General features: G+C 39.2%; 2 protein-coding genes across 11 annotated transcripts in view; one reads left to right on the forward strand and one right to left on the reverse strand.

Moving 5' to 3' along the window:
• LOC102160855 (uncharacterized) overlaps positions 1 to 13,395 on the forward strand; it is a 393,443-nt gene extending 380,048 nt beyond the window's left edge. Inside the window, exons 11-12 of one of the 3 annotated variants that reach the window (XR_014814881.1) lie at positions 8,687 to 11,171; positions 11,220 to 13,395. The gene's annotated coding sequence lies outside the window, so the exon portion shown is untranslated. Of the gene's footprint in view, positions 1 to 7,148; positions 7,239 to 8,686 lie in introns of all 3 variants that reach the window. The other 2 variants (XR_014814879.1, XR_014814882.1) reach the window with 2 other exon arrangements.
• Positions 1 to 17,619, reverse strand: part of GRM5 (glutamate metabotropic receptor 5) — a 523,795-nt gene that overhangs the window by 205,355 nt on the left and 300,821 nt on the right. The gene's annotated exons all lie outside the window — the stretch shown is intronic.

Raw genomic sequence — 17,619 nt, forward strand, 5'->3', positions numbered from 1 at the left:
TTTTTATTATTTTATTTTTCCCGCTGTACAGCATGGTGATCAAGTTACTCTTACATGTATACATTTTTCCCCCACCCTTTGTTCTGTTGCAACATGAGTATCTAGACATAGTTCTCAATGCTACGCAGCAGGATCTCCTTGTAAATCTATTCTAAGTTGTATCTGATGACCCCAGAAGTGTGCAACTTTGTCTCTCTGCAGGCTGTGCAACTTGGCTCAGGCACTCAGGGCCATCCTTGGGGACTTAGTTTCATTTGAGGGCCTAAATGGTTAAAATGCTACAGGAGAAAAACACCTCCAATTATTTCTGAAAATCCCTCAAGTTGTTGATGGTTCTCCATAAAACTTAAGAAAACAAGTCTTTTTTTCTTTCAGTCGAAAATGGTGCACTTTTCAAAGACAATTCAGAAATGAGAGTGACACTGAAATTTGGAGATTTATGAATCTTAAGGGCTATAATTAACTTATCAATGATTTCTTTTTAGATTTCAAATAGGTGGATTTTTTGGTGCAGAGAACATGAGTTTTAGTTTTTACCTCTTTCAGTCATTGTTCCCAATTTGATGTAGATTTAAGGGTTTTATTTTACTGTTTCAGTTCACTCGGGAAGGATAGCATAGACAGTAAGTTTTGGAGAAATTTAGAGGGTGGAGGAACCATCATGGATTGCAGGGGTGCTGTGGAGGCTTTCTAAAGGATGAAGGTCATGAACTGGGTTTTGAGGGGTGATGGGTAGGAGAGGAGGGGCAGGAGGATGTCTCAGAGAGTAGGAAAGGCATGCCGTGTGTTAGGCTCACATGGAGGCGCCAGGGTTGGGGTGTCAGCTAGCAGGTCAGCTTCAAAATGTGACATTGACATTGCCGACTTCAGAAGCACTGTATTCATTCAGGATAAACATGGAGGAAAGTTATTTTGATGGAAGCATTCTGGGAAGCAAACAGTGATGGAACTCTAGAGCACGTGTTACGGCTCACAAGTACAGCCACAGAGCATTAAGAGCCAGGAGTTTTACAAACCACTGTGGTCCTTTCTCTGAGATGCAGTTGCAGCTGAATCCTTACCTAGATGGTCATCAGTTTGCCTCTGCTGCTTGCAAGTACATCTGCAGTCACTTAATAACTTCGTGAAATGGGGCTTCGTGAGCATGAAAATGAGTTTGTTTTGTTTTGTTTTGTTTTTCTGTCTTTTTAGTTGCAGCATATGGAGGTTCCCAGGCTAGGGATCAAATTAGAGCTGTAGCCACTGGCCTACACCACAGCCACAGCAATACCAGATCTGAGCCACGTCTGCAAACTACACCACAGCTCACGGCAACGCCAACTCCTTAACCCACTGAGAAAGGCCAGGGATTGAACCTGTGTCCTCATGGCTGATAGGTTCATTTCCGCTGAGCCACGATGGGAACCGAGAATGAGTCTTGATTTGTGTTTCCTGCTGATGTATATTGAGTGCATCTACAGTGCAGCTGCATTTAGAACTCTGCCTACTTGCTCCTCCCTGGGACCAGTCAAGTTGTAAACTTCCAAACATGACCATAAATGCCACTCATTCTGCATGGAATGTAGATTTATCTGACTGAAGGACACATGATTTTTCAACTATGTCATAATACCTCTCCATGATGGTGAGAAAGAAAAAAAATATATACAGTTCTCAGTAAGGTAGATGTTACTAATTGAGAATTAGAATTTATCTAGGAAGCAGAAAGAGCTTCTGATCCCTCCTGGATTATTCTACAACCAAATCCTTTCCTGATTCAGAATGGAGAGGGATGGTACCTGCATATTTGTAAGCTGCCTTAAATCCTTTTTGAAACAAGGATGAGTAAACCCAATGCACAACTAAGTAATTCTGAGCAGATACTGCAGTTTAATATTCATTTCAACAGGTATTTATCAGTGCCAAGTCTGGCTTTTTGTATTAGGTATGCAGTTTTAGAGATCAGGATGTAATAGAGGAAAGATATAAGTCCTGCCTGAAAGAATCACGGCTCTCTTTTAGGTGGGGAGATGGTTCAAATGAGTGTTTTCTAAATCTGGCTATATATAAAAGAATAACCCATGGAATGTATTAAAAATACAGAATTAGGCTCCCTGGGGTTGGATCAGAGAAATGGTGTTTTGATCATAGCCTTCGATCATTCTCATTCACAGCCACATTTAGGAGGCCCTGAATTACATGCCTATTAAAATCCCTTCCCAGCTTTAGAGGTCTATGATTTCCTGTTATTCTAGAAGTTTCTCACAAAAATAGCGTAATAAAAATGATGTCTGTTTCAGCACTGCTCTAAGAAGGAACAGCAGGGCAAGAAAGGATGAGAATTATTGGTGAGGAGGAGAGTTTGGTCTGGAAAGTCATGGGCAGCTCGGTCGGCACCAGCCCAAATCCTGAGTGGCTTAGGCCAGAGGTAGATTCCTGAGACAGTTTGCTCAGGTTTGGCTCATTTGGAGTGACCCAGCCTAAGGATGAACACCAAGCCAGTCCAGTTGCTTGTATTGCTAATTTAGAAGAGCAGTAAACCTTCACGGATGTGTGTACCTTACTAGTAAAACTACACAGCACAACTGCTTCCTTTTTTCACAGGAAAAATACTCTGTACTGTAGACCAAGCCATTTAAATAGGAATCGGGTCTCTTTATCACAGAAAGCCCATATTAATGACTATTAGGTGTTATATACTAATAAAAACATCTGTTAGTCTTTCTGTATGCAGGCGATTGCTTTATAAGCAGGGGAAAACATCAGGCAAATAGTTGTAATGAACATTTGTTAACATTGTTAACAATTATATTAGTTAACATATATTTACTGAATATTTACTCTCTCCAGGCACTGTGCTTTGAAACATTTTAGACAATTTATACACTCTTCACAAGAGCGCTATAAACTAGACCCCTTGCGAGCCCATTTTACTGATGAAGAAATTGAGGTGTATAGAGACTGAGCTCCTTGAGCTACCCAGCAGGCAAGTTCAGGGCAAGGACTCAAGCCTACTTCTCTTTCACTCCTCAGCCTGTGGTTTTAAACTCTATCCTAAAGTATTTCCAAGTAAATGAAACAGATCTTTCCATATGACATCTAATTCAATGCTGCCTAAAGGTGGCTGTGAATGAGAATATTATTTTCTAGCCATTAAATTGTATTTTTGAAGACTATTTAAAGACATGGGAAAGAAAATGTCTACATACCATACACACCAAAAAAAGTATATACACATTTAGGAGGATGTATGTTGGAGGAAATACATTATAGTGTTAGCATTTTTTGTCTGTGTGGTTGAATTACACAGGCATTTTTGTGTTCTTCCAATACTTCTCTGTGTTTTTAAATAATTTGTATAATTATTTATAGTCAGAAGGATAATTATATGTTGCTCATTAAACTATATCAATGTATTAGAAATATTATAAAGAAATTTACCAAAATAATGAGAAGGCTTTTATTTAGGCAAAAGAACTACAAACGTAACAGTACCAACCTTTTACTTATAATTTCTAAAATTTTTCACAGAAATTATTTTTTTTGCTTTTTTTAAGGCTGTACCTGTGGCATATGGGGTCTAATCAGAGCTGTAGCTGCCGGCCTATGCCGCAGCCACAGCAATGCCAGATCCAAGCCGCGTCTGTGAACTACACCACAGCTCATGGCAACGCTGGATCCTTAACCCACTGAGCGAGGCCAGGGATTGAACCTGCAACCTCATGGTTCCTAGTCGGGTTCATTAACCACTGAACCATGGCGGGAACTCCTCTTCACAGAAAATATTTTTAAACTCCAAATGCGTTAGTTTAACCATATAAGATCCTCTAAGCTAGACACTGGCTGTCTTTATAGAGTTATAACCTAGCCCATGGGTATCTTTCAAGACTTAATCCCTAAAACTCTCTGTGAGATGTATTCTACATTCTGGTCTTATCAAAACCATATCTCTTCATGAGTCAGTGCCTGTACCTGTGGTTCCATTTGCCTGGAATCACTGAATCGTAACCTTTCTGAAGGCAAGTGTCATGTTGTCTTAAGGCTAGTGTTCAGTTTCCCAGCACAGTGCTTACTGCACAGTAAGCTTTCAGTACATATTTATGGAGTAAAGAAGTGGTCTTCTTTGACCTGCTCCTCCCGCCACTGATGCATAATAAAGGGATCAGAGCCAGGCTGTAGAGCCAGGGCAACTGGAAGAGTGGTATGTAGCTTTCACATTTGGTCTCTGCATTTCTGTTTGGAAGTTTTACAGTGGAAATGTATTCATAGTCTACTTAGGCAAATTGAAATACAAAGATGAAAAAGACATGTTTTGTTGAAATTTTGTTTGACAGAAAGGAAAAGATTAGCTGTTACTATTGGACATTATCATCTTTTAATCCTCCGTTCAAACACCACCTTTCTCCTAAAGCCTCCTTGTGTTCCCCTTGGACACAGTTTGCTTCCTTCTCCTACAGTTTTACATGTAGCTTTTTCTTGGTCGCTCTATCTACGTACTTCACTGCATTGCAATTATTTACTTATGACTGTTTAACATGAGGAAGAGCGCAAGGTCTACTTCGCTTTTTACTTGAAAGCTTAACTCACACCATACATTTGATAATGACTGAACAGGCACAGAACTCCTTTCTCAGATAACTCACCACTCTGGAAAAGACCTCAACCAGAAGGTGACCCTTGATTAAATTCCTCATCTGCTTCCAGTTGTTATTCCAGTCCCCTACACAGTGAAGCAGCCCTGGCCAAGCTGTTTAAAATGGCCTCATCTCAGCCCCTGTCCATCACTGTCTATCCCTTCCCTGTTAATATTTTTCTCAGTAATGCTTATTACCATCTAACTTGGTACACACTTATCTCTTTATGAATTTACAATTTATTTGTAATTATAAATAATTATAAGTAATTTGTAATTATTTCTCTCTCCTTCCTAGGATATCAGTATCATAAAGCAGAGATAGGTGTCTGTTTTGTTCATTGCTCTATCCCTAGAGCCTAAAACAGGCCCTAGCATACAGAAGGTATCCAGTTGACATTTGTGGAACAAATTAATGTCATGTACAAAATTGTGGAGAGATGCACAAGAGGCGGGAAGCATGGCACGGCTCTGCTATCCAAAATCTAAGCCTTTTTCTTGAATATTGTTTTGATATCCAATGAGTGCCAGTGAATTCAAGATAACACCCCAAAAAAGAGCTTTGAGGGGCAGTCTCTGATATTGACTGATGAGTGCAGCTCTCATCAGGATCTTCGGTGAACCCAGTAGACAATTAAGTGAAGGGAAGGGCGAACATCCTCTCATTATATGTAAATAACCCACCAAGAGGCCACTCTCAGCCTCTCCTACTTGGCACTTGAGGGAGTATCTGCCCTACAGCCTGACATTCACCTTAAAAACTGCTTAGACCCAGCCTCCCTCAAGAAGCCTGTAAAGCCGTACCCCACAAATCATGGCCAAAATGGTTTTAGCTCTAAGTAGAGTTAATGCTGTTAAAACCGGATAACCATCCTAGACAGGGTACAATCTCAACAAAGCCCTTGTAGAGCACGAGGCTTCCTCCATGCAGTCACCAGGATAAACGGGATGAGAAACAGACATGAGATAACTAGCTGGGTGCCTGATTGACAGCCTGGGCAGTAGACTGGGAGCGATACCACAGGACAATTTTCTTTTAGACCATTCACTGAACCCCTGTTTCCCTTTGACACTATGAAGCTAACATGACCTATCGCTTGCCCAGATCATACCCATTTGTAGTTAATAAAGCCAGGTTGTCTGCCTGAAAAGACCACTGGGCATTCTTGTCTTTGGGATGAGGAGGCTTACCCAGTTTCTCCAAAATGCAGTCATCACATTGTAGACAAAGTTAAAATGAATGTTGGAGAGCATCTCTCTGTTTAACCTCTCAGAAGAATGTTTGGTGCCCCATCCAGAGACTCTTCTGGGGACCTAGATTCACTCCGTTTCTATAGAACAGTTATTACCCAGTGTATTTGTGTGTGGTGGTGGTGGGGATCCATGTGGAGCTTAAAACCGGACTTGCCTCAAAACCGGTCACTATGGAGAGCAACAGGTGTTCAGTAACGTCTACAAAACCTCAGCTGTGTTTCTCCATAAGGTAGAAACAAATACATGGTGGTTAATACAGGATAGCCACGATGTCGCATTTTAATATGTGGGTTCAAGTCCTGGCATTGCCACTTTACTACCTAAGTGAACTTGAGCACATTATTTAACCTTTTTGAAACTTTTTCTCCTTAGCTATATATACATTTGGTAATAATAAAACTTTAATATAGCTACAGGTATGTTAAACTATGTTTTTTTAGTTGCCAGTTTGCACTAAACATGTCTGTGACCTGTCAGAAGGTTAAATGAGAGAATATATGTAAGACATTTACCATCATGCCTGTAACACAGATGGGTACCCAGTAACAGTTAGCTTTAATAGTGTTTCTGTCATGGAGAGGGCAACTAACTTTCCTTTTTTCTAGGAGTTAAACTTTTTTTTGGTGGGAATGTGGGGTTGAGAAAGGTCCACGGACTTTTCGGATCATTGCAGAATCTGATCATTACAGCCACCTCAGTGACATTTGGGAATCTGAACATAAGAGATCATATTTTCTTGATTTTATTAACTAAGGAATGTAGAACTACAAACTGTCCAACATGGGGCCTCTCTTCCTCATTCCGACAGACATGGTTAGTGCAAACTGGCAACTAAAAAAACATAGTTTAACATAGCTGTAGCATGATCTTTCCTGTTAAGTGGCATTGATTGCGCACACTTAGACTTTTCAGAGAAATATCAGCAAATACTCCAAACAAGAAGAAACCTCTCCAGAATCATACTATTACCAGTGCACATCCACTGCTTGATCGTGGGGCATCTGAGGGACTGAAAGTTTGTAACTGACTTCCAGCCACTGAGAGTTTGTTGGAAATGAGTGCACAGCATCCATGAAGTCTCTCTCTGTAATGAAAATTTTATGCTTCCAAGTTTAATGCAGACAAGAGTGTCCTATTGTACCAGGAGGATAAAGTATGCAAGTATGTGAAAAGAAATTGACAAAAGAAAAGGTAGCTTTTGTTCTTAACACTAGATGCAAATTTGGAAAGACTGTTCACCTTGAGGAAGACATAACTCACTGCTTTCCTAATTTCTTTCCAGAGAAACAGAAGAGGGATGTAAGATGCGACTGAATGACTAGTGATACCTAATTACCCCAAGCTGAACACATGGCCTGTCACTGAGTACTGGGTCAGTTCACATTTCTAAATCAATTAGCGAAGCAATGAGAAGAAAAACCTCAAATACCTGAATATTCTCTTGGTCCACATTTAGCCAAGATAATATGGTGTGGTTGAGAATCACTAGCAATTAACACCTTATAACCATATTTGGCATTGTGTTGGGACCTTTCTATGGACTTGGCCTCTTGGGGGTGCAAGGGTGTGGAAGAGCAGAGCTATATTAATAAACTGCTACTGTAAATCTGTGGTAATTTGAGTTGGTATCACCACAGAGAGCTCTGATGACCTGATAGAACATCTGCCTCCAACATTAATAGCTTCCTGGGGAATGTGTTCGGCTTTTTGACACTGCTCCATCCTGCTCCAGGGCCCTTGCTGTGACCATCTTTTGGACACAGCTCTAAGTGTTGAGCAGAAGGAAAACCCAGAAGTGCAAGAGATCACTTCTTGGTAGCTTTTGTATTTTTCAGAGACCATAACACACAGAACTCCGGGTGCAGCTGCTTCTACTTCCTAAATTTCTCATATTTATCCAGGAGGTACTGGCATTAAGTACCAGTAAGAAATCTCTCTGCATGGAGACAAGGGAGATCCCTGGGCAAAAAGCCAGGAATTTTCCATTGTTTCTTGTATGACAACACTGTCTGTTTAGTCTGAGCTTTCTAGCAATTCATGGCTATGCCATGATTTAATTATGTTTTAAATGAGTAGACCTTTTTTTTTTAGGACAGTTTCAGAGTTATGGAAACTTTTTATCAGAAAGTAGAGTTCCCATTATCCCCTTTCTGCTCCCCGGTTACCCTTATTATTAATATAATGCATCGGTGTGGTAACCTTGTTACAATTATGAACCAATATTGATACATTGTTATTGACTAAAGTCCACTACAGTTTGCATTAGACTTCATTCTTTGTATTGTACATTCTATGGGTTTTCACAAATGTATAATGACATGTATCCACTATTAGAATGTCTTATAGTTTCACTGTGCTCAACGTCCACCTTGCTCTACCTACCCATTCACCTCTCTGCCCCTTCACTCCATCTTCACCTACTGAAATCACACTCATTCGTCAGGGCTCCCACCAAACTGACCTTTACCCAGGAGACCTTCACACTGGGCTCTACAATTACTGGCTTCCTAATACCCCATACTGCCTCTTCACAGTATGTCTTGTAATTATTTCATAATAACCCCTTTGAATTTCTCTCTCTCTCTAGACAGCATGTCTCATGAGGGTAGGACTGCATATATTTTACTCACTGCTTTATTCTCAGAACCCATCACAGTGATTGGGCACTGTGGGAAACCAATAAATATTTATTAAGTAAATGAATGGATAATAACATATAAATATTATGCTCTCATATAAATGTTATACTTTTAGTAACTATAACTTAAAAAGAAAACCTTTATCAGTGCATGACTGAAAACAGAAATTTCTATTTTCCAGAAAAATCACCATCTTTAATGGCTTCAGAGAGTTGATAAAGTCCTTTATCAGATACACGTAGCCACACGTACAAGGTTCTTCATGATCTCTCACCTGCTACATCTCCAGCCTCATCACCTGCTTTATATGTGACGATCTGGTAATGCTGGACTCAACTGTTTGCTATTCCCCACAGGCACTATGTTGTTTTACAGCCCTGTGACATTGCCCAGTCTCCTTTTACTGCTTGAAAGATCCCTATTGTCTGGCAAATCCATCTGGGATTCTTCTTGATGCAACTTGGGTGTGATCTTCCCCAGGAAGCCTTTTGTGACCTCCCAGCCCAAGCCAAGGGTGCTTCCACATTACTCTGTGTGGTTCTATATTGTGCAAGTGTTCAACAAATATTTAATGAATGAGACAGAATATCTTTTACCAAATTACACCAACATCACTGGAATATTTCTGCGTGTCTATCTTCCCTTGAGACTGGGAGTGACGTCAGTAATGAGACTGCCTTGTTCCCTGCTCTTTCTTCAGTGTCTGGAATGGGACAGCCATGTGACCTGAGTTTACTGACATTAACTGAGTGATCTATTCCAAATGGTACTAAGCAAGGTCATATTTGCTCCAGAGTAGTCTACCGAAATAATCATAGGATCCCTTTTGTTCATCCTCAATAATTTAAGGGCTTATATTAGGAGTTTAGGATTAATGTATACACACCATATATAAAATAGATAATCAACAAGGACCTATTTATAGCACAGGGAATGATACTCAGTATCCTGTAATAATCTATAAGGGAAAAGAATCTGAAAAAAGATGCCTTTAATAATAGATACAGTTATTCAGTTTTATATACACTTGTAACTAATACAACATTGTAAATAATACAATGATATACTATAAAAATAAGTATTTATATGAATATGTATATTATATGAATTTGCTGGCTTCCCCAACAGCTACCAGCATGGGTATCTTCTAGATAAACAAAGTGATTATGTCCCAGCTACAGTGTAAGCTGACCTAGGACCACTGAATCAAGGCCCCTGTTGTTAGAGACACCTCACAAAAATGAGACCACAAGTATGATTTGTCCAGGTTCTCTTGGACTGCATCCTAGTTCTTCCTTAACTGACTAACACAACAGTACTCACCCATTTCCTCTCTGAAACATCCCTGCCCACCAACAAATTTGAGCATTCCTCTCTTGAAGCCCTGCCACACTGTACATGCCTCCATCATAGGACTCAGCAAGTTGTATTAAAACTACCTGTTGAAATGTTTGATTGCAAGCTCGCTGAGGGCAGGACTCTGTTCCATTAATCTTTAAATTCCAAGAATCTATTCCATGGACACATCAACCAGTGTTTTTTGAATTAATGAACCAGGGGCCATATGTACAATAAATATAGTGTTATGAATAGGTGTTATAAATATATAAAAGCCAAGAAATCCACAATATTTGCAAAATACAAGATAATCTCTGACAGCAGGTCTGGGGAAGAACTCACATGTATTGAATGTCTACTCTGTAGGGAGCACTGTGCTGGGTTCTACGCACCCTGTCAATATTACCTGTGTCATCTGTATAATAGTTGGTCAAAGTTGATACAATCACCTGTTTTTCAGATAAGGGAATATGAGTTTGGAGAACAGGATTATATATTTGAGAAATCCCTGGTGCCAAATTTCCTTCTCCTGCTCTTGAGAGAGAGCTATTTAAAGAGAGACAAATTCAGAATGGGAGAGAAGTCACAGAGAAAGAAGACTGAGGGACCTCTGATTAAGGGTCCAAAGTAATCCTCCCCATGCAATAAGACCTGGCTGCCCTCAGAACACAAAGTCTCATTCCATCCCCTAGACTGTACCTGACCATCTCTATGTATCTAAGTGGATAGCACTCACTACCAGACCCTGGAAGGCCTGTCCTGGCTATAGTTTTCTAGGATTGAGTGACATCCCAGATGCCTAAAATTAGGATCCTTGTCAAAGAATCCTTTTAAAGCCATGATTACTCACGTGCATTCTCTCTTTTCTTTTCCCCGAATTTCCTGAACATTTTAATTTTAGCACAATTAATTGATCCTGCCAACTAGATTTCATAGAGATGGCCTTATAAAACTATTTAGCAATAATAAATATAAGGGCAGATGACACATTTTTAGTTTTATAGGCTCTGGCAATACTTTGTATTATAGTGTGTCATTTCTCTGGGTATTGTAAGCTCTTTGAGAGCAGAAACTACATTCTGCTTAGCTAAGTATCCCCAGCATCTAGAACAGTATCCTAAATATAATATATGTAAATAAAAGTCTGTCATTGAATAATTAAAACATACATATTAGTCTCCCATCTGTTTCTGAAGGTTTTGGAAAGCTGCCTCACCAGTAGACACTTTGAGATGAGGACTAATTTCCCCATTATCTATACAAATATATATACATTTGTGTATTTACATGTATATTTGTATAGACAATGGGGAAATTGGCCATCATTTGTGTGTATGTATTATATGTATATATATAATACACACACATATACATAGATATACGCACATATACACACACACACACAGACACACACACATGCATATGTGGAAATGGAGATTCAGTGAAATGAAATATTTGCCTTTGACCATGCATTGTGAGGAAGTGACATTATCTGACTCTGAATCCTCTGTTTGCAATCTAAGCATCTTGGAGGCTCGGAGTTTGTCATACATGACATACCTTGAGAGCCCAGCAGATTTCTAACTATGAAAATTTTCTCTTTTCAGAGAAACTGAGCTGCCATTTATACTATGGCAGTTGCAGACACATTAACAAGTGAAAATTAAAAAGCCGGAAATAGCAAAGCTTTTGTGGCTAGATATTAAGCTTTCTGGGAGTTGACCCCACAGGACTGCAGATATTTTCTCTGCTGGTCTGTTACATAATAGCAGCGAAACTTCTCAGGAACCTGAGGAGATTTTATTATTGCAAATGTTTATGGTTCTGGTGAAGCTCAAGGGAATTAAGCTTTAGAGAAGGCAATGGGCTTTCTGTAAGAACAAAATGCACTAGTGAAAGAAAAGTGCAAAAGAAAGGACTGCCTATAACCAATCCTATCCCTAGCTTAGAGGTTTCCTGTACATTCTAAATCAGCCAATGCCTGTGCTCTGCATTTCTAAGACTGGGTGAACAGTGTTTACCGAAGTGTGGTGTGGGGACCACTGGGAATAAATAAGATGATTTAGGTACTTTCCGATGAGTATTTTCATTTCAACAATCATGCATTTTTTATGATTAACTTTACTTATTAAAATAAGTGTTCTTCCATTTATAGAGGTAAAGCAAATTCTCCTAAAAAACTCATTTCAATATAGAAGTGATTTGATGCAGAAACAACAAAAAAACTAATAGTATAGGTAGCATATGCATATGAAAAATTTTTTTGCACCGCTATTCACAATAGCCAAGACATGGAAATAACCCAAAAGTCCATCGACAGATGATTGGATTAGGAAGATGTGGTATATATACACAATGGAATACTACTCAGCCATCAAAAAGAACAAAATAACGCCATTTGCAGCACCATGGATGGAACTAGAGACTCTCATACTGAGTGAAGAAAGTCAGAGAAAGACAAATACCATATGATATCACTTACATCTGGAATCTAATATACAGCACAAATGAACCTTTCCACAGAAAAGAAAATGATGGACTTGGAGAATAGACTTGTGATTGCCGAGGGGGAGGGAGTGGGTGGTTGGGGTTAATAGATGCAGTCTATTGCCTTTGGAATGGATTAGCAATGAGATCTTGCTGTGTAGCACTGGAAACTATATCTAGTCACTTATGATGGAGCATGATAATGTAAGAAAAAAGAATGTACACATATATGTGTAACTGGGTCACCATGCTGCACAGTGGAAGATTGACAGAACACTGTAAACCAGCTATAATGGAAAAAAATAAAAATCACTATATAAAAACAAAAAAAAATATTTCTGGTAAATGAAATAATCGTGACTGACATTTAAGAAATACTAAGTTATAGCGAGAGTTGATCAAAGCCATGTTTTTATCTTCCAACCTCCTTTGTGAACTAAAAGGCTCCAGGAGTTACACGTCCTTAGCATGTGAACCTGCTTTAAATCTGAGACTATTTGGATCGTTTCTTTTAGTGTCACAGGTGCTAGAAACCCCAAACAAACGTTTTCTGTATTATTTTTCTAAAAGCACTCAAGACCTGGTACAGTTGGTGCTAAATAAAGGCATTTTTGAAGAGCTTGTTACTGACGATATGTACAGAAACTTGGAAACGGATGCCAGAGTTGTAATTTGGGACAGTGTTTGTGCCAAGTGACCACAGAGAGGCATCGGAATGGATTCTAGGTTCACTAAATTAATATTTAATTAGATATGAGTATATGAAAACAAAAGAACTTTATAATTGACTCAGAAGCTGGTCTCATAATATGGAGATTCTACATTTGGTGTGTACGTTCAAAATAAACCTATTTGAAGCTATCACTGCTTTTGTAACCCTTGCGTTAATCACTCTTATGAAATCATCTCATTATATAACTCTAAGAAATATATTAACTTGAGTTGTATTTTTTTAGTTGTTGATCTTCACCACATTCTCACCCTTGTCCCATGGGCTTTTCCTTTATTCGCCCAAAGATAACTGTTACTTTAACAGTGAAATGAAATCTCTCAGCTTTCTTGGCACTCTGTGGTCAATAAACTTAGCCTGAAAATGTAGTGTTGCCAGCATTCCATCTTGCCAGAAAATGAAATAAAACAAGTACTCAGGATGAACATTTTCTATGCCCATTAATTTGTTTGATTTCATGCCGGTAAAACTTGTATTTTGTTCCATGTCCCTTCTTACCTGTCTCTATTCATCCCTGCCAGCTTTATTTCCACAAAGCAGTCTGTAATAATAGCCTGCCCAGAGGCAAGCTTGGTTCCCCAGACCCTGAGCCAAGAAGAATTTGGAAGCAGGCTGGGACCTCCTTCCTTTTGACAGATAAACAGGGTCTGAAATGTGTCTGCCGTCTCCACACCCCCTATCCTGGCAATGGAGGCGGCCCCTGGGTATGCACCGAGCTGCAGCTTCACACTTGCATAGACACACTGTGTGCATGCTTCTGTCTTTCTCCCAGTTTATAACCAGGAATCAGTTCATCACCTTTTCACCCTATTCTCAAAACTGCAAAGTCACACTGCCAGAAGGTCAGACTGTGCAGATGACAGAGTCTGGGGTAATGCTATTCTTCCTCCTGACACTCAGTATGCACATCCAGCCACCAGTCCTCCCCACGGTCCAGAAGGGGGTGAACTTGTAAAACTGTTTGATAACCAAATTCAAAAGACAGTTATTAATTATTTATATGCCTGGAGTAACCAGACAGCCTGTTCTCCCAGAGTAATAATGCATTTGTACCCTCTCAAAGCTGTACTGATTTAGATGGTCAATCATGGTCATTCTCTTTCTATCCTTAGAAAAAACCTGTTTGCCTCTCTCAGCCACAATCAAAGGGACTGAATGCTATGATTTCTAAAGATCCTTCCACTTCTAACAGTCTACAGAAAATAAGGCCCACATCCAATATTCAGAAAAAAAAAAAAACCCCAAGGAACCTAAAAAAAAAAAAAAACACAAACCAAAACAAAACTTTCCTGAAATCTACCCATACTGAGTAATAATACGAAATTTACTTTGGACTCGTAGACTACCTTTCCAGGGATTTTGTGTTTTCATGTGCAGATTGATTTTATGTCTCCCCAACTACACAGGAGGAGAAAGACAAGTTCTGATGGCCCTGGAGGCTTATTTCCTCTGTATCTCTTCCTCTGCATCGCTTTGCAGCAAGCTAGGTGTTTAGGTCTGAGTCAGCTCAAAGACGGACAGGCTGCTTCCAGCAACCACACTCTGGAGGCCCCCTTTCTAACAGGCCATTTCCTCCACCACGAAACCTCCGTTATCACTGCCTTCCTTTCCAACTTTCTTACAAACACCTGAGTGTGAAGAGCGCAGGGTCCTGCTTTGCTAGCCTTTTCCGCGGTGGCCTTGGCTGGCCCACTCAGGCATATTTCTCTGCAGGATAAATGGATGGGCAAACTATGATTTCCTGATCCTCTGTCATTAAATCCCTTTGCATGACAACAGTACAATACATCATGGCGAAATCAGAGCGATCCTTTCATGGTACTGGTAGCCATTCCATCAGGGATGCAAAATTATTTATCATTCGTACACTAATTGTTTAGCCAGACTACTGGCCCCTGTCCTAAGACTTCATGGTTAGGCTGTGCAGCCGTTGTCAGGTAGCCACCAAATCTGTTCATCTAGGAAATAAATGTACTGGATAGATCAGATTAAATTCTAGGCCATTAAGATACCTAAATAAGTGGATTGTGGAGTCCAGGATTTTAAAAAAGAGGATTTTAAAGGCCACTAGAGAAAGAGAGAATTTGAATCCCAGATATTATGCTGGGATATGAGCCTGCGACTTTAAGTTCAAATTGTGAAAAGATTTCATGTCTGCTAAGAGAAGAGTCAGTTCTCATAAAGTGTTGTTTCTTGTTTAGATACAAATTTCATTGTTGGTGGCTCTTTCAAGCAGTACAGTACCTTAAGAGGGCACATCTAGGTCACATTCTTTTCACTGAGATTAATAAGAGTTGAGTAGCCCCCACGTGTCTAGCTGTCACATCTAAGTTTAAGTTGGGAATGATGTCTTTCTCTGGGAGGCCCAGTGCCTTTCTATCCAGGAGTTATTCAACAAACATGTAAAGTTAGATGAAAACTAAGCTTAGGGGCGTGTAACATAGATTAAGCCTTTTTTATGTGTTAAGTTCTTTCACATATTATCTTTTTGCACACACACAAATGCACCTCAGGTATTTCATAATGCTTATATGTGGTAAAGCAAGAATTACTATTTTTTTTTTAATTCCACATGTAATGATCTGTCCTCCCAACGGATATGCCAGCATTGAAGTATATCATACGAGGCATGTGAACAAGAAGATAGCCACATGGGAGATGCGTACAGAACATCTTATGGTATTTTATTTAAGCTCTATGGAAAATAAAAAGTGGGGGCATCTTGTCATGATTTTAGTCTCAGAGACCATCAAGCTATACTACACGATATGCATTCCTTTTTAACAGATTTTAAGACTGAATGAAATTCAGCTTCGAAGTATTTTTTAATAGTATCAAGTTATATTTGACAGATATAAATGGGAGCAGTAGTTATGTAATTCCCAAACTGCACATGTTACCATTATTAGTTACCATGCATTAGTTACCATATCCATGAACCCTTCAAACAAAAGTAACTATACAAACAAGCTACTCCCAGAGACATTTTTTTTTTTTTTTTCTTTTTAGGGCCACACCTATAGCATCTAGAAGTTCCTGGGCTAAGAGTTGAATTGGAGCTACATTTCCTGGCCTACATCACAGCCAAGCAATGTAGGATCTGAGCTACATTTGCGACCTATGCTGCAGCTTGCAGCAATGTCGGATCTTTAACACAATGAATGAGGCCTGGGATTGAACCCACATCCCCATGGATACAATGTCAGGTTTCCAGCCGCAATGGAAACTCTGAGATACTGGTTTTAATTCACGGAGAATTTCTAGTGTTTGCTTTTTACCGAACAGTATTTCCATTGGGAACTTTTTTTCCTTCCACCAATAACCATACAGACCAGAATTTTAAACTGCTGTTGCTTACTTAGTGTTTCCACAGTCTTGGTTTACCCAGATGGCTGGATGTAAGCCTGTTTTCTTGGTATCATTATTAATAGCACTTTCAGAAGTGAAAGCAGTCACCCTAGGCTATGCTGGTTGGCTCATCTTGAAATATGGATCCTCTCAGTCTTGGGTAAATCCTGGGCCAGAGACTTAAAGCCATTCTGCCGTGAAAACATTACCATTTTTCTCTATGTGGCATCACACTAATATGGTTGACACACCAACTGGACAGTGCAGGGCTGGGCGAAGAAAACCACGGCCCAAATAAGAAAAAAAAAAAAAAGTGCACAGGAGAAGTATAATGGATTTATTACTTTCCCTGAGATACTCTAGGTAATTAGAGACCCATGTGTCAACATATGTTAGGGGAATTATAATGTTATAATCAAATGCTAGTCTTTCAAACCAAGCTCATATATGCAGAGAACAGATTGGTGTTTGCCGGAGGCAGAGGGTCAGGGTGGAAGAAGTGGGTAAAGGAGGTCAAAAGGTAGAAACTTCCAGTTATTAAATAAACAAAGTCATGGGCACATAACATATAGTACCTTGGCTTTAGTTAGTAATACTGTATTGCACATTTGAAAGTGACTAAGGGAGTAGATTTTAAAATTTCTCATCATAAGAAAATGTGTAATCAGGCAAGATGACAGACGTTAACTAGAATTATTGTGAATAGTTCTCATTGTATACATATATTGAATCATTATGTTATACATGTGAAACTAAGATAACGTTACGTGTCAATTATACCTCAGTTTTATAAAAAGTTTAAAGAAACAAGCCAAAACAGTGATGGTTTTTCAATAAGAAAAGGGAATTTGGAGTCATGAACTTAGGTTTGAATCTTGACAATTAATGTTCCCATTGGCAGTTTACCTGCCCTTTCTAATTCTTGGCTTCTTTACTTGTTAGATAGGCTTAATTTTACTTATACCTCATAGGATTTTTATGGTGATTAAAATCATACATCAAAAATCAAATACTGAACACTCAAACTGATATTAATAATAACAGTAAAATGATACCTGGCTATGTTCTTCTGATAGAACTTACTACACTAAAAAGGTATGTTCTTGCCCATTTTCTACTATAGTCTGTAACCTTCTTGAAGGCAAAGATGGTCTTACTCAATGTGGTACCCAAGAGACAGCAATGATGATATTGATTCATGGTATGCAGTT

This window comes from Sus scrofa, chromosome 9 (assembly GCF_054392235.1).
Source record: "Sus scrofa isolate SSC_HxYL_T2T_F1_AM1 chromosome 9, Sscrofa_HxYL_maternal_Yorkshire_Landrace_v2.0, whole genome shotgun sequence".
Lineage (NCBI taxonomy): Eukaryota > Metazoa > Chordata > Mammalia > Artiodactyla > Suidae > Sus > Sus scrofa.